Source organism: Mixophyes fleayi, chromosome 6 (genome assembly GCF_038048845.1).
Source record: "Mixophyes fleayi isolate aMixFle1 chromosome 6, aMixFle1.hap1, whole genome shotgun sequence".
NCBI lineage: Eukaryota > Metazoa > Chordata > Amphibia > Anura > Limnodynastidae > Mixophyes > Mixophyes fleayi.
In genome coordinates this window covers 43935280-43959894 of record NC_134407.1, presented here as the reverse complement: position 1 = coordinate 43959894, position 24615 = coordinate 43935280, and the positions used below count along the sequence as shown (strand labels likewise).

General features: G+C 40.3%; 1 protein-coding gene across 1 annotated transcript in view; it reads right to left on the bottom strand.

The window, feature by feature from the left end:
• Positions 1-24615, bottom strand: part of PCDH15 (protocadherin related 15) — a 945519-nt gene that overhangs the window by 411212 nt on the left and 509692 nt on the right. The gene's annotated exons all lie outside the window — the stretch shown is intronic.

Sequence of the window (24615 nt, the reverse complement as noted above, 5' to 3'; positions counted from 1 at the left end):
TTGGCTGCAATAAAAAAAAAAAAAAAAAAATTGACCCTAGTCTCTCCCTCTCTGTCTGTCTGTGTGTGTGAGTGTGTGTCTATAGTAGGGAATTTAGACTGTGAGCTCCAATGGGGCAGGGACTGATGTGAATGAGTTCTCTGTACAGCGCTGCGGAATTAGTGGCGCTATATAAATAAATGATGATGATGATGATGATGATTGTCAATACATTGATGCTACTTAGTGGTCCTACTGCAACATTTTTTTTTAGTTCCCATATGTGCGCCCAAACCAGAACCCCACACTCAAATTACAACAAACCTGTGAATTAGAAATAGGAACTATTTTTAATGAACCTCCCAGTTATTGTTAGTGGCTGCATTAAATAAATTATAACACTTTGCAGTCTAGGGGCTAGATTTACTAAACTGCAGGTTTGGAAAAGTGGAGATGTTGCCTATAGCCACCAATCAGATCCTAGCTTTCATTTATTTCGTGCATTCTACAAAATGACAGCTAGAATCTGATTGGTTGCTATAGGCAGCATCTCCACTTTTTCAAACCCGCAGTTTAGTAAATATACTCCTAGGAATAATTTTGTGGGGAATCTGCCTGTGTTATAATGAACGTTCACTTCAACGAAAGGGCCACCATTTTGTTATTACTTATTTTATTACTGTATTAAATTGTTTTTACTTATGGTTTGGTGCTAGTGTTTTCAGTGACTTTAGGTAAAAAGAAAATGCAGAAACTAAGTTACCTGTGCTCCTCAGCCGTTTCTGATTGCTGATAGTGATGTGAAGCACTGGGTGACTAATTATAACATCAATTGTATTGTTTTATTTTAATTGGATGTGAGGGGAGATTAGCATTAATCTTGTATAGTTGTATTTTGTTAATATGGTATTTTGTTCAAGATGGATTCATGTAAAGCGGTTAATATTCATGTGCTATGTTACATTAATGTATGTATAGTTTACTTAATTCATCCTTTTTGGTTTTTTTTCATTTAACATATGTTACATTTATAAACATTTGACATATTTGAGCACAAACACATATGCACAATTCTTAAGCTAAGATTTGTGCATTTCTAAAGATTTTTGAATTGATTTATTGTCATATTCATAGATTTACGGTTGCAAAATTTCTCCATGTTATAATTTCCTGCAGTGCCTTTGCTATTCACAATACGTGAATGAGACCCAGCCATTTATTGGCTTCTAGCAAAACTTACCATCTTATGTCTGTATTCAAAGGGAAACAGTGGCAGGAGGAGAGATGATTTATTTTTCTGTTGACTGATATATTTTATGTCATGGTATGTTTTATTCTGAATTGAAAAGAATTATTGTTATCTAGTTCTGGTTTGTTTCTATGTGTTTCTTTGTGTGTGTGTGTGTTAAAAAACACTCATTGCAAAAACAGCAACCCGCACATAAAATATAACTACAACTAGATATGATTTGAAAGATATGAAATATCAGGGAATGGAAATGCTCTGGAAAAATTGTGACAAGATCTTCACCTCAAGGCTTATGTGGCTGTGACATTTTTACTATAGTTTTTGCTTTTTTATTTTTCTAACCATTTTATTTTGAAACAGTTTTAGATTTTCAAATATTAGGTACTTAGTGTTGCACCCCTTCTGGGTTGATGGAATGCAGCCAACTAGCCTACCCTCTACGGCGGTACCTTAACCGAAACCAAAGCTGACTCTTTGAATGGAAGCCATGGCATAAATAAAACCAATGGGCGCCCACCATGCATAGGCCATCGACTGCTCAAAGTTTTCCGGCAATAAAAAATATCAGACCAGCCAGAATAAGCATCCAAAGCACGGGACAAACAGAGAACCGGCAGTAAGCAGAAAGTTACTTAAACCCAAACCAAACTGCCCCCCAAGGGGTATCAGCAACTCACCTGGAACACAAATCTCAGTTTTTAATTTTCATTGGGTTTAATTCAACCTTCAGTTATAATTCTGAAAATGTGGAACTTATAGTCTGTGAATGGAGCTGGGTTGATGGCGGCCAATTCACTCTGCGTGGTGTGGTTGCAATGGACATAGAACACTTAAGGCCAAATTTTACCTGCAAAGTTTGCAAACTTCTGTAGTAAAAACTGTTATGATGTGATTATAGAACAGAACAGTATTGAAAATGTTGTTTATCTCTAATTTTAACCTTCAAATGTGATTTGCATATTAAATTTATTGTAGTCATCATCATCATCACTGAGAACTCTCTCACACCAGTCCCTGCTCCATTGGCGCTTACAGTGTAGATTCCCAAACAAACACACACACACAGATTGAGAGGCCAATTTAATAGCAACCGGAGGAAACCCAAGCAAACACGGGGAGAGCATACAAACTCCACACAGACAAGACCATGGTCAGGAATCAAACTCATAAACCCAGTGCTGTGAAGCAGAAGTGCTAACCACTAAGTCACCTTGCTGTCTAGGTCCCAGATCTATTCATAGACTACATTTTTTAGGAAATACAGTATTATAAACAATAAACACAGAATTTTGCATTTTGTGGAAGGGTGAAACAAAAGTGGTAGATTGTATTGCTGGAACTTCTCAGGAAAATGGCCTGTTCCCCTGGGTCACGCACAAAATTTAACCTCAACTACATCACTATTTATAATGCCTTAAGCGACTCGGGACAGGTTATGAAAGTGTTGCACTTTGCCTATGCAATACCTAATACAATGCACAATACACCTAAATAGCATCATTCCTTGTGATTATTCCATGGCTGTTGTATTTTTCTAGGGTTGGAATACAGTATATGCAGCATCTACAAACACGTACAGTAATTGTTAAATAACCCTTTCGCAACACACATATAACTGGATCCATAGCAAGCATTTTAGGATCACCATTTGATGTTGACTTTGTAAAAAAGCTAATGGAAATGTTAAATAAATGTGTATACATGCACAGGCACACAATTTATCTGTGTGTGTATTGTATGTTTACAAATTGAATTACTTTTGTATAAACTTAGCAATAAAAAGGTGTGCTAAAAAAATTCTGCATGGAAAATTAAATTCTAGCTGTGAAAGGCAGACTCACTGTGGTTTAAATGTAAAGCAAAATAGTTAAGTAGATCATACCTTCACATTATGCCAGAAGCAAACCATCACTGTTAAGAAGACCAAAGGCTAATTGCGTGATTTATAATGTACACATAAATAAGCATTTGTCAGTCGGTAGAGGTGTATAATAGTGTTCTTGGTATTTCCTGTTTGAAATAGCCCCGTTTATCAAACTCCAGAGCAGCCATGATAAATCATAAGTGTCACCTAGATAGAGTGGCTAGCTTATTAGGTATACCTGCCACTCCTTTGTAAAACAAATAAATTACAACTTAATTTATGCAGACAATGATATCTATTGGAAGGCATATACCAGCAGATAGTATGAAAACATGAGTTTTAAGTAACTTTCAATGTGTCATGCTTGTGTGAGCCAGAGGCGTCGGTACCAGTCTTTGAGTAACAGAAGCACTGGTGAGGTTGACATATACAGCAGTATCATGGTTTTTTTTAAAAATGGCCCACTCTCCACGTAACATCAGGCTAACAGCAGACCTATGGTTGGTAAAAGACCATTGATGAAAGGGACTGAGGGCAGTTGTATGGCTTGTGGTGATTAACAGATAGCAGCTATAGCAAATAGCAGCTAAATACAGCAGAATGGCTGCATGAGGCTAATCAAAAACACAAACAACCCAATGGTGTTTCACTGCTGTCAATGAAAAAGGTGCAATTCCTTAAGGAACATAAATAATGGACAATAATGAAAAAACAATATTGCCTGATCTGTAGAATCATGGTTCTTGTTGGCTCCAGCTAATGGGACCAGGATAAGGTGGCAACTACCTAAATACATAGATTTATCCTGTGAGGTGTCAACAACTGTGGTGGAAGTGTAATGGCACATCTTGGGTCCTTGATTCGAGTAGAACACAGTCTGATACAGGATATCCAAACATTGAGAAATTGAGAAAAGCATCCAGCAGCTTCAGAGGTGAAACCATAATTAGCCAATTTAGCGGTTAGCTACTGCTGTCGATTATAATCATCATATATTTGCACCAGCATAGGTGTATCTGCGGGTTGGGTACGCTTTACCGATGTCCACTACTCCGAGATGGAGGAGGCCTACAAAGAAAATCCGAAATTATGAAAAACTGATTAGAAAAGAAACAGACTTACCTTCAACCCGACGCTGGAGATCTCCAATGGGATGATCTCCACAATGATGACAGCAAGTGATATCGATTGGAGAAGTGTTCGGCACTGCAGGGTGACGTCATCACGACGTCTGTCATCAGAAATTTAAAGCAGCAATGTCAGGTTAAGTGTTTAAACACTTAACCTTAGGGGTCCCCACATTGCCGCTTAAAATTTCTATTGACAGGAGTCACAATGACGTCAGCCTGCAGTGCCAAACACTTCTCCAATCTGAATCACTTGCTGTCAGCTTGGTGCTCCCATCGGAGATCTCCAGCATCAGGTTAAAGGTAAGTCTGTTTATTTTCCAATCAATTTTTCATAATTTCGGATTTTCTTTGTAGGCCTTCTCCATGTTGGAATAGTGGTAATCATAAAAACGATTACCACCGGTATCTGCGTCTACATTTAGGTTTGCATCGGCTTGCAACTCCACGAACATGTTCCTACTGTACTTGCACTGCCATAAAATGCCTTTCTTCACCCATCATGACTCTTTAAGTGGGGATGTGTGCAGCTCTGCATAGGCATAAGTATTTGTGGAGTTCTTATCAGCATGCATAGAGCGAAAACACGCAATTTACACCATGTAAATGGGCGTACGTTCAACTCTGCATCAGGCCCTGTATGTTTAAAACAAGAGCAGGCAAGTAAATGATAACAATACTGATGTTGTGGTCAATTATGTCGAATGAGATTTCAACTCACGAGTTACGAGATACCAGCTCAGGCGCATAGAATTTAGGGGCTGTGAGTTTGTTTTGTTTTCCTTTTATTCCATTGGCCATAGTGGATCAATAAAAGGTGGTTAGATTTTTTCTTTGCTTGTTCTTTTTCCTAACTTCTCGATTGGACTACCTTGAATCAAGATGGACTTGTGTAACAATAATTTAAACCCTGGTGGTGGAATTCCGTAAAAGTATAACTGGAAGGTGCAAAATGTATCATATATATATATATTTATATATATATATATATATATATATATATATATATATATATATATTATGCAAAAATCAAGTCCTTTTTGAAGGGAAAAAGAGCTGTGCACCCAGCGCGCATTCTAATTTAAAGAATAAATCAGTACAAAATTAAATCTGTTGCACGTTCAGCCTTAATGTTGGTTGTCCAATGGTGTTTTTTTAATAAGAAATATAATATATCTTCGAGGGCTGGCAACCCTCACTCTATTACATTTTAGCCTTGGCACCTGTATCATATTAGAAAATCATAGCTAGTCTAATATCTTATACCAAATGGCTTTTAATGTGTCTATAAAAACAAGAGAAAACATGCATTTGTTAACCAACGTTTTTAGTATCATATTGGAGGTAATAAACGGTAACTCCTTTGACCTCAGTGCAATTAACTTGTGTTGAACACAGTGAAAAGAGCAAGAACAATGGGTTCCATTGTCAGATACGTTTATATGCACTAAAAATGCAAGTAAGCACATATACTTTAATGCTGACGGGTATGAAGCCTAAATGCGCAGAGACAGTCCCATGTTGAACTAGTGGGTAAATTTTCATCTATATGATGCTGTTTCATGAAAAAAATATTTTTGGAATCTAACATGTTTTTTTTTAGTTTTTAAGCATATATGGTTGAATAAACTATGCTTTTAATTGTTTTATCTCAATATAATTGCCGAGTTCATTTATTATATATTATATTTTTAAGAGAATGGAAATGTGTGCATTTATCTATAATATAAATGTCTAGTGGCATGTGTTAGTCTGTCTGTGTGTGTGTGGAAAAAATAAAACCAAGCTGCAGCGCCACCTGCTGGGCGGAGTTATACACTGACCTACTAAATTCTTAGTGTGTGTGGGAAAAAAAATTCAGAAAGGGCTGAAATTTGATATACTAAGATGTTTTTAATTTGTTAATTTAATTTGTTAATTGTTAAAAGTGTTTATAAAGATAAAAAAAAATATATATATATTTCTTGAAGGAGAAGTGACAGTTGGGAGTGGTTGGTGGTTGCCGGGGGTGACAGTGGGGAGTGGTTGGTGGTTGAGGCCTGGGCCATGGCCCAAATGCATGACAAGAACCTTTTTAACACCTTAAGTAGCTTGATTTGACTAGAATGCATGAGTATCATGCACGGGTTAACTTGTATATATATATATATGTAGATATCTCATCCTCATCATCATCATTTATTTATATAGCGCCAACATACTCCGTAGCGCTTTACAATTGGGGACAAACACAGTAAACTAATAAACAAATTGGGTAAAACAGACAAAGAGGTGAGAAGGCCCTGCTCGCAAGCTTACAATCTATATACAGGTTCCCTTTAATCATTAACTAAGAGCTTTCCCAATTCAGCACTTCAGAATATGCTAACCACCCCAATTAATTTTAATGAATTGATTTTTGAGACAAGACTCTGGTAGTGGATTTGACAAACTTCCAATAGATGAGTACTTTAAATTTTACTTCAACTCTCAGTTAACGAATGATCACTGAAATTATAATCAAGATGACAGCATTTGAGATCTTTTAAATAATCTGATGAAATAAAAAAACATGGTAAAATGTTTTATTGTTTTACTTGTGCCCAGTATTTTACAAAAATACATAATTAACTTAATTACTCAACCATACAGCAGTTAAACAGCTAGATGATTTTCCTGTTGACATATAATATTTTATTTTTATCCTAGCATGTCTCAAAAGAGAACCACCATTAAAATTTAGTTTTTGCAATTTTTCTAATTAGTAAACTTGCTTGGCTTTGTTTATATTAAGTATATTTGTTTTTTTTTGTTTTTGCAAACATACTGTTTATTATTTAGTTACAGGAATCATTCAGAATACACATAGAAAGATTAATGCATACAATAATATAAATTGAGCAATCAATTAAAACGGGAAAGGATGAAATGATAGGGTGAAGAGGAGAGGAAAAATGAGGAAAGTGAATACCAGCACAGAATGAAAATAACATCAGTAATTATAACAATGTATGTTAAGGAGGAGGGTCAGATACCAAAAAAGTAAACTGGTAAGAGTGTAGCGTGGATATTTTAAAGGTTAGGAGAGAAAAGGGAGATGAGGTGGGAGTTAAAGGAAACAGGAATCATTGCTTGAGTTTGAAGTAGCTTAGCAGATTAAATGTGTTAAATAGTAGTCAGGGGAGGTTCAGCCTCATCGAACTCCACTCTATGAGGTCAAACAAGGCGACTATTTGGTCTGGAAAATCTGGGGAGTACTAATTACAAAAACTATTGATTGTAGCAGACTGAGATGGAGTGTTTGGACTCTTCAATTGGGAGGTAATATGGCATTTAGCTGCATTAAGAATATGTCCAATTTCTTTTTTAGACTGACGGGGAGCTGGATATCTAGAATATAATTAATTAAGTTATGGATCTCTTCCTGATATTCTCTTAGGCTAGGACATGACCACCTAGTATGCAGCAGGGTACCTTTGTGGCCACACGAACTTCAATATAAGTAAGAGGAGTCAGGAAAAATGAACCGTAGGCGGGTTGGAACCCAATACCATTGTTAAAAGATGTTACAAGAGTTTTCTTTTTTTCTTACTGAGACATATTTGGAGAGATCATTACTGTTATTATTCTACTCTTTAAGGTCCAGAATCTCCCTTGCACCTCTTTACCAAGCTAGTTCATGAAATTCCTTCAACGGTTGACCGTGAGCTAGTATAAGCAGATATAAATTTGAGATAAACCCTCCAGATGTTGTATGATCTCTCTCCGACACAGAGCACTATAAATACCATGGGGTATATTTACTAAACTATGGGTTTGAAGAAGTGGAGATATTGCCTATAGCAACCAATCAGATTCTAGCTATGATTTAATTAGTGCATTCTGCAAAATGACAGCTAGAATCTGATTGGTTGCTATAGGCAACATCTCCACTTTTTCAAACCCGCAGTTTAGTAAATATACCCCCATGTGTTCACCAGTAATCGAACCCCGGGTCAACTGCTTGGAAGACAGTTATTCTCACCACTATACCACCAATGCATTACTGTAGACTCCAGTCAGAACCACTGGAGTTCTGGCTGCAGGGTGGAAGTGTTTGAAAATAATGTTGTAATTGAAGAAATTGATAATATTCTGCATGATGGAGTGTAAATTTGCTCTGGAGATCTGTAAACTGTGGGCAAAATAAATGGGGCAAAGTTGAGGGCACAAATGTTAAGGTATTTTGTCTAATTGTGAAGGCATAGATGATCCTGGCCAGGAGTAAAGAGGGATTTTTCCACAACCGGACCATAAGGGGGTAGTGAGAGCATGATTCATATATACATTTAACATGATCCCAGGTTTGTAAAGAGATTGTTATTGTTGAGAGTAGGACTAAATTTTTGTTCCTAACGTGTGAGGCAAACTAAAGCAAGGAAAATGGCAAATATTTGTCAAGCAAATCAGCTTTTAAAGTCATCCATATTGGCTGTTGCAGAGGAGAGCACTATAGTATTTATTGAGCTATGTCTGTGGCTTCATAATACTTGATAAGATTTGGTACACCTAATCCATCCTGGACTTTATTTTTGTATAGTACACGCGCATGTGAACCCTAGGCTTCCTTACGGCCGGTATAAATTTCAAGATATGCTGTTGCGAAGGAGCAGGGACGGAGAGGGTTTGCTATAAATATAATAATTTTGGCAATAGGCTCATTTTAACGGCTGCAATGCATCCGAACCATGAAAGAATGAGTTGATGTCACTTCGCCATGTCAGATTTAATAGAGTCCATGGACCTGAGTCATTAAGGAGAGCAATGCATACAAATGGAGTAACTTTGCACCTGGGCAAACATATTGCATTGGAGGGAGAGGTCAATTTAAAATGTGGAGACAGATTTATAGTTTGGATAGGGCATGTCCTAGATCAACTTTAAATTTCAATGTAAAATAAAGTTATCAAGTATTTGTGTGCTAGATGAAAAAAATAGACAGTATTTAACTTATGTGCAAAATAATAAACTAATTTGCACCCCTTGCATTGTAACATGGTTTGTCCCAGAGAACAATTACTCCTGTTAATGCCTTACCTTCCCTAATGACTAAGGCCCTTTAGGGAAGTTGGAAGTGTATTTGTTATAATGTGTGTAGAACAAACTTTCAGCCACAGGCTAAACCAGTGGTATGAAACATTCTATTTATAAGGACATAACAAGTGGTCTTTGGCTCCCAAAAGGGCCCCAAATGAATACCAGGGCCATATGATGCTGCGGAGCAGGTGTTTGAGCTGAAGGACCTATCGAGATTGTTGCTTCTGATTAGTACACAGTCTCACACATCCCCTGCACCACCAATTTTAAAATGTTGAACAAAATATATTTGAGATGAAGCCCCAGAAAAAATGATTACTAGAAGCAAGTTAGAACATTTTTAGGTGTTAGTACAGCTTTAAGGTACCGTATAGCATTATTAATGGTGGGGAGATCCTAAATCACATGACGTCAGTGTATATAGTGGATAACAATGCATTGTATAATGTTTTATTGCAAGTTTTACAAAAGCTTTTGCTGTAGTTTAATACAAAAAGCATGGCTAAAAGCACAGCATGAGATTATATTTCTCAGTATGTACGATGTCTGTAATTCCCACTACCTGTTCTTATGCAGTATGAATGGACAACTTTAAAGTAATACATCTCTTGCATTGCTTACTATGTATTATTATTTGATATGTATTGAAAATGAAAGGGAAGTAATTTTCTTACCATGCATGCTAAATGTTATTCTCAGTATGCCTTCTTATTGTGTAAGTATGGACAACTGAACAGTACTTATTCTATAATTATGTATGCTAGATATAAGTTTCTGTACCTGCTTTTATTTCCCATGTATTAACAGTTACATTGTAGCAATTACTTTTTTTTTTTATCTCTGTGAGGTTCTAAATTTTTATTCGCTTTATGAACCTATGGAAAATTACAAAGTTTGCACGTTTTTATTTAATGGATTGTTCAAACACTGTTACAAATGTACTTTATGGAGTTGGGAAAATGGACACAGTGTTTGTAAGTGGCCTGGAAGCCATGGCCAGCCTTTACTACATATAGGGAGTATAGGAGCTCCAATATCACTGCTGCTGCGCCTTTGATAATGTAATCACAGAGGGCGGAGCTAGAGCCATGCATAATGGGCACTAACGTTCCATAGCGGCCTGCATGTGCCGAAAATATGCGCAGATTAAAAAATGAACTGGCTGGAAGTCTGCGAATATCAAACAAACACAGAATAATATGCGATTTGGCAGGATCCATTTCAAATAAAGAAATTGTCTCTAACATGTGCATGACAGGAAGCTAGATCAAACAAAGAAGCATGTGCTTGACAGAAAGTACAGCTCAGAACAGAGCAGTGACTCATGATCCCAGGCAGTGTCCAGTTGTAGGGGGGGGGGGGTGAAGTTCACTGTCCCCCACCTGAAGCAGTGCATTCTGTGTTAAGGTTTGTAAGTCCTAGCCCAAACTGAAATAGTTCTCTTTTCCCATACGCTTCTTCATATTCACTTGGCACACACTACAAATAAGGTATCTTTTTCCTGCACTAACTCTGTACATATAAGTTATCCTGCAATAATTCTCTACATATTTACTTTTTTAACCCATGCTTACCAACTTTCTAAAGTTGGCTTCCGGGATCCTTTCGGAGGAGGTGGGCGTGAGGGGGATGGGGTGCCAAAATATTGTAATTTTAGACACACCCCGGTGATGTAATGATGCAAACGCGTCATTTTAAACCGGGGGCGGGTCTAAATGCTGTGATTCCCAGAGAATCGCTGCATTTTGGACCAAATTCTGCCCACTTGGGCAGATTCGGGAGATTGCCATACTCTCCCGGGAATACGGGAGACTCACCCAAAATGCGGGAGTCTCCCGGACATTCCGGGAGAGTTGGAAAGTATGTCTTAACTATTTCTTTACCTTACCATCTATTTCTATTCACCTTAACATCTATTTACCTTCTTAAGTAACTATCTCTCTCCAAGGCTGAACAAATGCTACTATTTACACTATGGACCCTGCTCCTTGATACTATCTCTCTCAGTCATGCTATTTTTTGCAGGTCTAAATACATACTTTATATTTAATTACTAACATATGCACACATGACTCACACAGGAACACATGCTACTATTTACTTACACACACATGATACATGCTTATCTCTGTCCTCAAATACATCTTATCTCTCATTTATCTCATTCTTTGCTAATCACTTGACTTACACACACATGCACATATGTCATGTATCTCTCTGTCTGTTTCTTTCTCTGTCTCTCTCTCTCAACATAAACATTTATACAAAGAGCAAGGACTGATAATACACTCATATATATATACTGTCGAAGTCGTATAATTGGATGAACGAAAGTATAATGGATAATATTGTTTTACCGTGCGATTGTGATCAGTGCGCCACGTGACACGGCGCAATCGCACGATAAAATACGCACACATACACTCGCACTTTCACATTCATTTATTTATATATTTCATATTTATAATGGTTCTATTCCGCAGTGATTTATGAGCAGATGGTATTTAGTTTATAATTATATATATTAAGGTTATATATACATGTTAGTGAAATCAAAGGTTCAGGTTGCAGGAACATGTTTAGTATCAATTTAATTCCCTATTCAACAGCAGATGTCCAGTTCATTCGCCGAAGAGATCGCACATTGCATACTCTAGTTAGCGATGTTAGGGAATAAATGTTTAAACTGATAGTGACTGTATAATGCAAATAGTCTAGTTGAAACTAGATTCTTTGCGGGAAAATCGGAGTGCATCCTCTGGAGAGCTGACCCCCACCTTTGGATATTTTGGTTTAAACTGGCCTATGACTTGCATTACACTGGACCCTCTTGAAGCCTGGACCTATAGAAGCAAGCCACATCATCTGTATTGTTTTCTCTGTAACACTGAGTGTATAAAATACAGCTTTGCTGGGACCAGCTTCAGTCATCTCTGACCACAGTCTTCTGGGCTGAAATACTGTAGCTGGCACCTGCTGAGCGCAGCGGGCGCAGCGGTATGCATGTGTTTGGTATCTGCTGTACTGTATTATAATTATGTATTGAACTGTTAAACTTTTTTGCTTTTGTTAAATAAATCGATTATGCTTTGGACCCACAAGAAATCGCTTAGACAATGCTTATTGGAAAATGACGAAATTACTTTAATAATACATGAGCAAATGGCCCCAGTGCTGTGATGTCTCCAGACCTAAACACTGATTTTATTTGGTATGGAGTATGGGAGGACATTGCTATGCCTAAATATGAAGGTGTATGTGTAAAGGGAAATTCTAGGAGATATGCATGTAACATTTTGAGTCAGCATTAACAAGATACTAAAACACATGCATCCAATAATAAATAGCATTGGATATGATATTTGATATGATGATGAACAAGACAGTATGTTCAATTTTATGAAGTTGGACAATGACAATACACATCGTCCGTGTGATCAGCATCATCAAGAATAACTTCCTTTTGGGGCCTAAGCAAGCTGCGATTTGTAGCTACTTAGGTCTAAAATTACCTAATTGGGCATAATAATCACAGCATGCCTGCGCACCTTTAGAGCATGTAGTTTAATTACATCTTCTTAAGAATAAACCATGGATAACACAGAACAATGGATAAGAATGTGTCAGTACAGAAACTGTGAAAATTGGAGACAATTCATTTCAACACATGCATATTATTTTGTTTCTTTGCAATAAGAAAAGATGGAGAAATAGATGAAAATTAGCAAGCAACACAATCCAAGCCATGCAAGGTTATAACAAAATTAAGCCAAACAAATGGAAACAAACATTTGCATACATACTGGAATTGCGCCAGGAACAAGCTAAAAGCAAAACAAAGCATTAAGAACATTAAAATCAAGAAAAATAAAGTCACAAACAGCACAATAAATATAACTTAAAACATAACATGAAGCAATAAAGAAAACAAATAAGGAAATATCCACTAGACAAATATGAAATGTAACCTCTCTGCTTCTAGTTGACCTTTAATAGTGAAGGAATTTTTGTGTACCATCTGCCAGTTATAAGCTTCTAACCTCTAATGTCAAAGCATGCATCTATAAATATACAGATAACACATCATTCTTAGAAAAATGATACACATACACATATATTGCACCATTTACATCTTAATATGCCCAGAAAATGCACTTTAAAATTTAATTTTCAATGATGATTTTTATAAACATAACTAATTAAATATATCTCACTTCATACATTTTGGCTTAAAGAAGAACTATCAACAAGGAATTACAGGGTTTCTATAAATATATTATTACATATAGGGTAATACAAATGTTTAGCAAAAAATGTTTTCTTAAATCCCTACAGCTTTCCTGGGAGAGGGTAGTAATTCCTGGGCCGCCACAAGGGGGGTAAGGTGTCTAATGGTGTAAGGGGCCCAGAGTGACCAGAGGGCCCAAATTCAAGAGGGGGACTGCTGCCAGTGATGACCCCGAGAGCAGTGAGATACTCTTCCCTTCTGCATTCTCAAAACTGTCACGGGCACTAGGAGTCTTTACCCAGGGATCACCAGGTGATAGGCTTACCAGAGCAGTATAGGTGGTAATATGGTACTCTGGTAGCAGGGTGATCACGGAACAGGAAATAGCAGATGATGAGATGCTCAGGAAAGTCTATGACTAGCAGCACTGGCAATATGGAGGTAGTAATACACGAGGAACTGTATGGACAAAGGACACGTGAAGGTAGTCAGTGGTCTGCGGTAGCAAGTTGTACCACTGCTATAGTGAGGAGGAATGTCCAACAGAAACGAGGAGGTGATGAGAGTCAGCGGTCTGCGGATAGCAAGTTGTACCGCTGTCTGAGTGAAGGAATGGAATCCAAGTGGAGGTATCCGGGGAGTCAGTGGTCTGCGTTAGCAAGTTGTACCACTGCTATGTGAGAGGATACTGGAGCAGGAGAAACTGGAAACAGGGGTCAGTGGTCTGCCACTAGCAAGTTGTACCACTGAATATATATGTGAGGAGGTGCACGGGGAGAGACTGCAACACAATATATACACGGGCACCTTGACTTTGATCCACAGTAATATGCACAATATATACACGGGCACCTTGACTTTGATCCACAGTAATATGCACAATATAAATGTATAAATGACTGAACAACACTGCCAATATAGAAAGTCTCTTGAAGTAATCCAGCATGAGATAACACAGTCAATGATGGCAATAGACTCAGCGGATAGTACACTCCAGAGGAGAACCAACACAGTCCAGCAAGGTATGCAATGCACAGCACAGTCAATGGGAAGTATGCATACCGTGGTTCAGGAGAAGGCAGTCAGACAGGAGTGCAGAGATACCTGAACGGCAGGAGGCCGGCAGGATGCAAAGTCCCTGGATGGGTGAAGCGGTGGTCTAGCAGGTGCAGCGCACAGGTAGGTAGACCAGCAGGGAACCCAGGAAGGCGTGGAGAGCGGATCAGCAGAAGATGGACGATAGCACTGACAGCAGCAGCAGGACTCTGCGCCCACGGAGGTAACCAGGGGCAACCAACAGGACCCACAGTGATGGAACACGGGATGGCAGAGTAGACCAGGAGCTGTAGATCCAGGAGTGTAGCGGATGGCAACGTGAGCAGTAGACTGGAAACACAGGAGAGCTGAGATGAGGCGGCAATGCACAGGGGTAGCGGATAGGAATCAGCTAACAGTCACAATGATGAACACAGGCGAGTTGCAAGCTGGAGACTGTAGTGCACGGAAGCAGCGGATAGGAATCAGCTCAGGAACTTGATGATGATCAGGTGAGTGGATGTGAAGTGAAGGCTGGAGTGCACGGAGGCAGCAGATAGGAATCAGCAAACAGCCACAATGATAATAATAGCGTTGAAGTGAATTAGAAGACTGTAGTGCACGGAGGCAGCGGATAGGAATCAGCAAACAGTCACAATGATAATAATAGCGTTGAAGTGATTTAGAAGACTGTAGTGCACGGAGGCAGCGGATAGGAATCAGCTCACAGTCACGATGATACAGTTGATGGTAGAAGTGGTATGGGAACCACAGGAGTAGAAGTGGTTTGGAAACCACAGAGGTAGAAGTGGTTTGGAAACCACAGGAATCAGCAGCGCTGAATACACGAGGAATACAGGAACACCTTCAGAGACTCATGGGGAATGAGACTCCAAGATCAGGCAATGTGGTGATGACCACAGGTGCTTAATATAGGGAGGTTGCCTGATCTGCCAATTAAGTTAAAGGAACATACACTGGAGGTATAGAAAGGGCTGCGCATGCGCAGTCCCTCAGGATGGAGGACGGCCACGGTTCCTAAATGTCCGGGAAGAAGCACTCACAGTCCGGTGAGTGACAGTACCCCCCCTTTTAAAGGTGGGCACAGAACGCCTGGAACCGGGCTTGTCCGGATTTTTGGAATAAAACTTCTTCAGAAGGGCAGGAGCATTAAGATCTTCAGCTTTGATCCATGAACGCTCTTCAGGACCAAAGCCCTTCCAATGAACGAGGAAACGGAGGACTCCTCGCGAAATTTTTGCATCCAATACCTCAGTAATCTCGAAATCCTCCTCCTGATGAACTTGAACTGGCTGCGGTGCTGAGGGAGGAGTCGAGAAACGGTTGATGATGAGAGGTTTGAGCAAGGACACATGGAAGGCATTGGAAATCCGAAGATTCTTAGGAAGAAGAAGTTTAACACATACTGGATTGATAATTTGAATGATCCTATATGGACCAATAAAACGAGGGGCGAATTTCATAGATGGAACCTTCAAACGAATATTTTTGGTAGATAACCAGACACGATCTCCAATTTTTAGTGGTGGAATAGCCCGCCTCTTCTTATCTGCGAAAGACTTATATTTATTAGATGTCTTCTTTAAACAGGTTTTGACCTGAGACCAGATATTTTTGAAGGTTTGACAAGCAGTCTCCACAGCAGGAACTTGGGTGGGCGGGAGGGCAGGAAATTCCGGAAAAGACGGATGGTGACCGTAGACCACAAAGAATGGAGTTTTGGATGATGACTCATGGTACATGTTGTTATGGGCGAATTCAGCCCAAGGGAGCAATTCTACCCAGTTGTCTTGGTTGGCTGAAGAGAACATCCTAATAAAAGTCTCAAGATCTTGATTGACTCGTTCCGTTTGTCCGTTAGATTGCGGATGGTAAGACGATGAGAGTGCTAATCGTATGCCCAAGGTTTTACAAAGGGCCCGCCAGAATCTGGAAACGAATTGTACTCCTCTATCCGACACAATCTCAGACGGACATCCATGGATGCGGAAGATTTCTTTAATGAAATGTTCAGCCAGAGTAGACGAGGAAGGTAAACCGGACAGAGGGACGAAATGGGCCATCTTCGAAAATCTGTCTACCACTACCCAAATAGTATTGTGATTCTTACTTGGTGGCAAATCAGTAACGAAATCCATACTAATATGGGTCCAAGGCTTGGACGGAATGGGTAGTGGTCGCAGCAACCCTGCTGGAGTTCTGCGGGAGGATTTGAACTGAGAACATAAATCACAGGAAGCAATAAACTCTTTGACGTCTCTCCTCATTGAAGGCCACCAGTAACTACGAGAGAGAATCTCAAAGGTCTTGTGTTCACCGGCGTGTCCAGAAAAACGAGAGGCATGGAACCACGAAAGGATTTTCCTCCTCAGAGTAGGAGGCACAAGGGTCTTCCCAAATGGTAGCATTTTGGTGGATGAAGCAGCCAGAGAAATACATTTGGGGTCTAGAATAGCATGGTTGGGAACCTCTTCCACATCAGAGGACGTCACAAAAGCTCGAGATAGAGCGTCAGCTTTCTTGTTCTTAGCGGCTGGTTTGAAGGTTATAATTAATTCAAAGCGGGAAAAGAAAAGAGACCATCTTGCTTGACGAGGGTTCAAGCATTGAGCAGATTGCAAATATGACAAGTTCTTATGATCCGTGAAGATCGTCACCGGATGGCGAGCTCCTTCCAACAAGTATCTCCATTCCTCTAATGCAGCTTTGATGGCCAGCAACTCCTTGTCCCCGATAGTATAATTTTTCTCTGCGGGCAGAAGACCCCGAGAGTAGAAGGCACAAGGATGTAATTTTTGTTGCTCCGAGCGTTGGGAGAGAATAGCTCCTAAGCCCACATTAGAGGCATCTACTTCTAGGAAGAAGGGGAGTGTCACATCAGGCTGTCGCAGAATGGGAGCAGACGAGAAGGCCTCTTTGAGGATTTGAAAGGCTTGGAGAGCCTCAGATGACCATTGCTTAGTATTAGCCCCTTTCCGAGTTAGGGCCACAATGGGAGATGCAATGGATGAAAAGTCTTGAATGAAGCGTCTATAGTAATTGGCAAAACCTAAAAAACGCTGGATGGCACGAAGAGTAGTTGGCTGAGGCCAATGTAGTACAGCATTTACTTTGTCTGGATCCATCTTCAGGCCAACTCCGGAAACTATATACCCCAAGAAGGGAATCTGGGGTAACTCGAATGAACATTTTTCCAATTTACAGAACAACGAGTTTTTCCGTAGTCTGGAGAGGACCTCTGCCACATGTTGGTGATGAGAAGGCAGGTCCTGTGAGAAGATCAATATGTCGTCTAGGTAGACAACGACACATACATATAATAAGTCCCGAAAGATCTCATTGATGAAACCCTGGAAAACAGCGGGGGCATTACACAGCCCGAAGGGCATTACTAAATATTCGTAATGCCCATCTCTGGTGTTAAACGCGGTCTTCCATTCGTCACCGGAACGGATTCTAATTAAATTGTAGGCACCACGAAGATCCAACTTAGTAAATATCCGAGCTCCCTTGATGCGATCAAATAGCTCAGTGATCAGCGGAATGGGATACCGATTCTTGATAGTAATGGCGTTGAGTCCACGAAAATCTATACAAGGGCGTAATGATCCATCCTTCTTTTTGACGAAGAAGAACCCAGCTCCAGCGGGAGAGGTGGAAGGTCGAATGAACCCACGCTGGAGATTCTCCTGTATGTACTCAGATGTGGCTTGAGTTTCAGGTAACGAGAGAGGATAGACCCGACCCCTGGGAGGAGTCTTGCCAGGTAGAAGGTCGATCGGACAATCCCAAGAACGATGAGGAGGAAGACGTTCAGACTGAGCTTTATCAAACACATCGGCAAATGAAGCATACTGAGGAGGGAGTCCCGGGGAGGAAGATGAGATGGAAGATCGCTGTACTTTAAGAGGAATAACTTGAGAGAGACAACGATGGTGACATTCAGACCCCCAAGACATAACTTGAGGAGTGCGCCAGTCAATCTGGGGAGAGTGACACTGAAGCCATGGAAGGCCTAAGACAATCGGACTTGTCGTAACTGGAAGAATTAAAAACGAAATTTCTTCATGGTGTAGTACACCAATCTGAAGGGTTACTGGAGACGTACTCTGGGTGATGAGACCATTGATGAGGCGTGATCCATCTATAGCCGTCACAGTAATGGGTGTTTTTAAAGTGATCACTGGTAGGGACCATTGATTCACTAGTGATTTAGAAATGAAATTTCCTGCTGCTCCGGAATCAATCAATGCCTGTGACTCAAAGGATTTGGTAGCAAAGGAAATCGTAACATCAAAAGCGCAGACTTTAGATTTCATAGACAATGGAGAGGACTCCAGGGACCCTAACTTCACCTCTCCAGAACTAGTTAGGGCCTGGCATTTCCCGATCTCTTAGGGCAAGAGCTGAGCATATGCGTGGAATCAGCACAATAGATACAGAGTCTATTCTTTACTCTTCGTCTCCTCTCCTCTGAAGATAATTTGGAACGTCCTATCTCCATGGGAATCACAGAGGATGGAGCTGGACGAAATTGAGGGTTTGAACGAAGAGGTGCTTTGACAGCCGTTGTTTTCTCAGACTCTCTTTCACGAAATCTCATATCTACACGATGGCAAAGAGAGATCAAATCTTCTAGTGACGAAGGAAGCTCTTGGGTAGTCAGTGCATCTTTAATTTTATCGGAGAGCCCCTGCCAGAAGGCGGCAACTAATGCTTCAGTGTTCCACTGAAGTTCAGAGGCTAGGATCCTAAATTGAATGACATACTGTCCTACTGTATGGGAGCCTTGTCGCAAACGAAGAATGCTGGAAGCAGCGGAAGTCACACGACCTGGTTCATCGAACACACTTCGGAACGTGGAAATGAATTTGGCACTATCTTGTAGAATTGGATCGTTTCTCTCCCACAGAGGGGAGGCCCAAGCCAGGGCTTGTCCAGAAAACAATGAGATAAGATAGGCCACTCTGGAACGATGGGTAGAAAAATTTTGAGGTTGGAGTTCAAAATGGACTGAACATTGGTTAAGGAAACCTCTACAAGTTTTGGGGTCCCCGTCATATTTTGACGGAGTAGGCAGGTGAAGCGTAGGAGCTGTAGACACCTGGGATGGCACTGGGGAAACGGAGGCAAGCACAGGAGCTTCAATATTAGCTGTAACAGTCTGTCCAGATGTTCCTTGGGAGGTTAACGATTGGTAACATTGAAGTAACAGCTGTTGGCGAGCATCCTGTTGCTCCACACGGCTGACCAGATGCTGCAGCATCTCTTTAGCGGTAGGTTCCGTATCTGGGTCTGTCATGGCCTGATCTTACTGTCACGGGCACTAGGAGTCTTTACCCAGGGATCACCAGGTGATAGGCTTACCAGAGCAGTATAGGTGGTAATATGGTACTCTGGTAGCAGGGTGATCACGGAACAGGAAATAGCAGATGATGAGATGCTCAGGAAAGTCTATGACTAGCAGCACTGGCAATATGGAGGTAGTAATACACGAGGAACTGTATGGACAAAGGACACGTGAAGGTAGTCAGTGGTCTGCGGTAGCAAGTTGTACCACTGCTATAGTGAGGAGGAATGTCCAACAGAAACGAGGAGGTGATGAGAGTCAGCGGTCTGCGGATAGCAAGTTGTACCGCTGTCTGAGTGAAGGAATGGAATCCAAGTGGAGGTATCCGGGGAGTCAGTGGTCTGCGTTAGCAAGTTGTACCACTGCTATGTGAGAGGATACTGGAGCAGGAGAAACTGGAAACAGGGGTCAGTGGTCTGCCACTAGCAAGTTGTACCACTGAATATATATGTGAGGAGGTGCACGGGGAGAGACTGCAACACAATATATACACGGGCACCTTGACTTTGATCCACAGTAATATGCACAATATATACACGGGCACCTTGACTTTGATCCACAGTAATATGCACAATATAAATGTATAAATGACTGAACAACACTGCCAATATAGAAAGTCTCTTGAAGTAATCCAGCATGAGATAACACAGTCAATGATGGCAATAGACTCAGCGGATAGTACACTCCAGAGGAGAACCAACACAGTCCAGCAAGGTATGCAATGCACAGCACAGTCAATGGGAAGTATGCATACCGTGGTTCAGGAGAAGGCAGTCAGACAGGAGTGCAGAGATACCTGAACGGCAGGAGGCCGGCAGGATGCAAAGTCCCTGGATGGGTGAAGCGGTGGTCTAGCAGGTGCAGCGCACAGGTAGGTAGACCAGCAGGGAACCCAGGAAGGCGTGGAGAGCGGATCAGCAGAAGATGGACGATAGCACTGACAGCAGCAGCAGGACTCTGCGCCCACGGAGGTAACCAGGGGCAACCAACAGGACCCACAGTGATGGAACACGGGATGGCAGAGTAGACCAGGAGCTGTAGATCCAGGAGTGTAGCGGATGGCAACGTGAGCAGTAGACTGGAAACACAGGAGAGCTGAGATGAGGCGGCAATGCACAGGGGTAGCGGATAGGAATCAGCTAACAGTCACAATGATGAACACAGGCGAGTTGCAAGCTGGAGACTGTAGTGCACGGAAGCAGCGGATAGGAATCAGCTCAGGAACTTGATGATGATCAGGTGAGTGGATGTGAAGTGAAGGCTGGAGTGCACGGAGGCAGCAGATAGGAATCAGCAAACAGCCACAATGATAATAATAGCGTTGAAGTGAATTAGAAGACTGTAGTGCACGGAGGCAGCGGATAGGAATCAGCAAACAGTCACAATGATAATAATAGCGTTGAAGTGATTTAGAAGACTGTAGTGCACGGAGGCAGCGGATAGGAATCAGCTCACAGTCACGATGATACAGTTGATGGTAGAAGTGGTATGGGAACCACAGGAGTAGAAGTGGTTTGGAAACCACAGAGGTAGAAGTGGTTTGGAAACCACAGGAATCAGCAGCGCTGAATACACGAGGAATACAGGAACACCTTCAGAGACTCATGGGGAATGAGACTCCAAGATCAGGCAATGTGGTGATGACCACAGGTGCTTAATATAGGGAGGTTGCCTGATCTGCCAATTAAGTTAAAGGAACATACACTGGAGGTATAGAAAGGGCTGCGCATGCGCAGTCCCTCAGGATGGAGGACGGCCACGGTTCCTAAATGTCCGGGAAGAAGCACTCACAGTCCGGTGAGTGACAAAAACATCAGCCCAGCTGGGGAAATCGCTTCTACCATACCACTGACAACTGCTACAGCCACACAACAGTGATTGGATCACATCAAACTGTGAGCTCCCCTCTCCAGCATGCACAATTTGGCTTATCCCAACATGGAAGGCTGATGTGAAATCTTTCACTGCATATTGCCTAGAATGTACAGTGAAAGATTATAAATCCCAGCACTCATTGCGGCAGATCTGGACTACAGGAGTGTAGCTTTCATTTGTTCAGCTCCAGAAAGGAAGAGGAGAAGCAAGGAACAAATATAGTTTCTACAAGGGGAAAATTGGAATTTATTAATTTATTTATTTATTCGCACTTATGTAGGCTGCTGCAAACTCAATACCATCCTGATACCTAAATGATTTGTCCATGGCAGCTGCATATGTGGAAAGCTGGTGTCAATGCCAACTGGAGGCCAAAAGGTTTATACTGCAGCCCAACAAATTAGACTTTAAGATCAGTTTTTTGCTTTGCCCTTAATTTGAATGAATATTTCTGATGATAGGCATGGAGTAAAAATATTTTTCTTTACATGTCAAATGGGTCATTGAGCCTCATGACATCTAAATAACTTAGTCAGGGCCAATATAAAAAAAATGGAGAAAAAGTTATTAAAAAATGGGAGCAATCACTGTTAAGCATGGGGAAAAGTTTGTAGGGCTGGCATGTCGGGAGGTCAGATGGGCATGTTAGGGGCATTTAGGGAGGTCTGTGGGACATGTAACAAGATGTGCAGCTTAGTGGACACAGTGACAACTATTTAAGCCAAGAAAAATCTGTCCTTGGGCAAAACAAAGGGCAAGAGGTGTTTCATTTGTACTGGGCTCCACCATGTATAATAGCAGCACTGTAATACCAGATCCAAGCAGCACACTGTCTCTCCAATGCTGGCCCCTCTCCTCCACGTCAGTAACCCAAACACTCCTAATGAGCCTAGAATGCAGACATAGAGGAGAAGAGCTGATTAGAGTTAGAGAGGCAGATAATTAAGTGATAAAATATAGAAATATTTCCTTTCTACTTAAATCCTTGTAAAGACTATTAACTGAAACTAAGGCAACCATATTGGAACAAAAGATGCACCCTAAATTCTGTCCTTGTTATTAAATGAGTGGTTTCTAACTTGTTATGATAGCTAATGATTAAATGGAACTCAGAATAGAAGAGGATTCATGTTAAAAATGACTTTATTACTCTAACAAGTACCTGCCCGATGAGCAGAACTTTTGAATAAATTAGAGTTTTGCAGCAATTACCAAACTAAGATACATGCTCCTAGTAGCAAAAATGTACATTTGGGCCTAATTAAAGCAATTGTTGCTGCAGTGTGTATGATGTATTCTCTATTATGTGAAACACTATGCTGTGTCATGCTTCAATTGCTTCAGCCTTTTTGTCCTTGTGGTGCCATTGGTTCTTAGTCAATTGATAGCCTGCAGAGAAGAATTGTTATTAATATCAATGTTTCCTAGTAAACTGACTTCTCATGTTAATCAAATCAGCTCACAAAATGGCTGACTGCAATGACTGTAGGCAACAGGTACCTTGTGCATCAACATCTTCATCCTACCACTTATGGTTATAAAAGCTTTGCCCTCTTACAGTTGCTCTACACTTCTTGTAATAAATCCCAGATTTTAATACATAAGTGGGTTTCTAAATGGATCCATCTTCTGTCAATTAAGGTAAACTGAACTCTAATTGAAATCACACTAGATTGAACATGTTTGATTGAATGATGTTTATCCATGATATTAATCTGCTATTAGCAATTTATTTACCACTTATTGTATTAACACAGGCTAATTAAAATATGCTGTTCAAATAAACTTTGATATAGGAAAGTGAAACAGAACATAGTCCATATTTATTTGGTATGTAGCTGGAAGAACACTATTGCTATTAGCTGTGTACTAGCTTCTTCCATAAAGACATTTTCCATCCGCTTTAGTAACATCTTTTTACATACTGTATTTTTATGCATTAGGGTTTCTAAGTGGGACTATTATTCTCACCAATATGTGGACTCTCCATTAACCATTACAGTGTCCGTAATCTACTCCCGGAAACTAAATACACATCCAAATAATTGAACCACAGGTATTAATCCCGATAGATATGATGCTGTAATGCTGTTCTGGCATAAAACATATGATTAGCAACAGGTATTGTTTCAAAGGGAAAGTGAAAACAAAATAAATAGCAATATAAATGAACTATAGAACAAAATGTCAATTGAGTTATTGTTTACTTATATTTTTCACCCTTAAATACTACTCCTGATGTATTCTGGATTACAACTATACAATATATTTTTCCTTATCAACTCCTTGTGTGTTAGTTACAGTACGGATCAGCAAACAAGTCAATCACCACATGAAAAAACAAGGCTTCCAAATAGAAGGGGATGAGTATTTACAAGCTCTTTTTCATTCTATTTTTAAGACACTACTATATATTGACAGTGCCTTGAACAAGTATTCAGCTCTTATCATTTTTTTCATACTTCAGAATCTCACAGGCTGGAAATTTAATTTTTTCAATGAAAATTTGAATTTGTAAGCCACACAGTCATTTTCGCAGATGCCACCAAACAGATTGATCATAATAAACTATAAAGAAATGATAAAAAGGAAATGTAATTTAATAAGTATGAATCCTCCTTAGTTGCCATTCCTTCAGCTATTACAGTTAATAGTATTTTTGTATAAGTTACAATTAGCCTTGTTCAGAGCCATTTAGCCATAGGAAATTGATCAAGCTGTATCAGAGATTCGTTTGAGAACTCTCTTAGACAGCAAGTTTGAAGACTAGCCACATTTTGGGGATGGGATTAAGGTACAGACATCACTTTTCTTAATTTTAAGACACCTCAA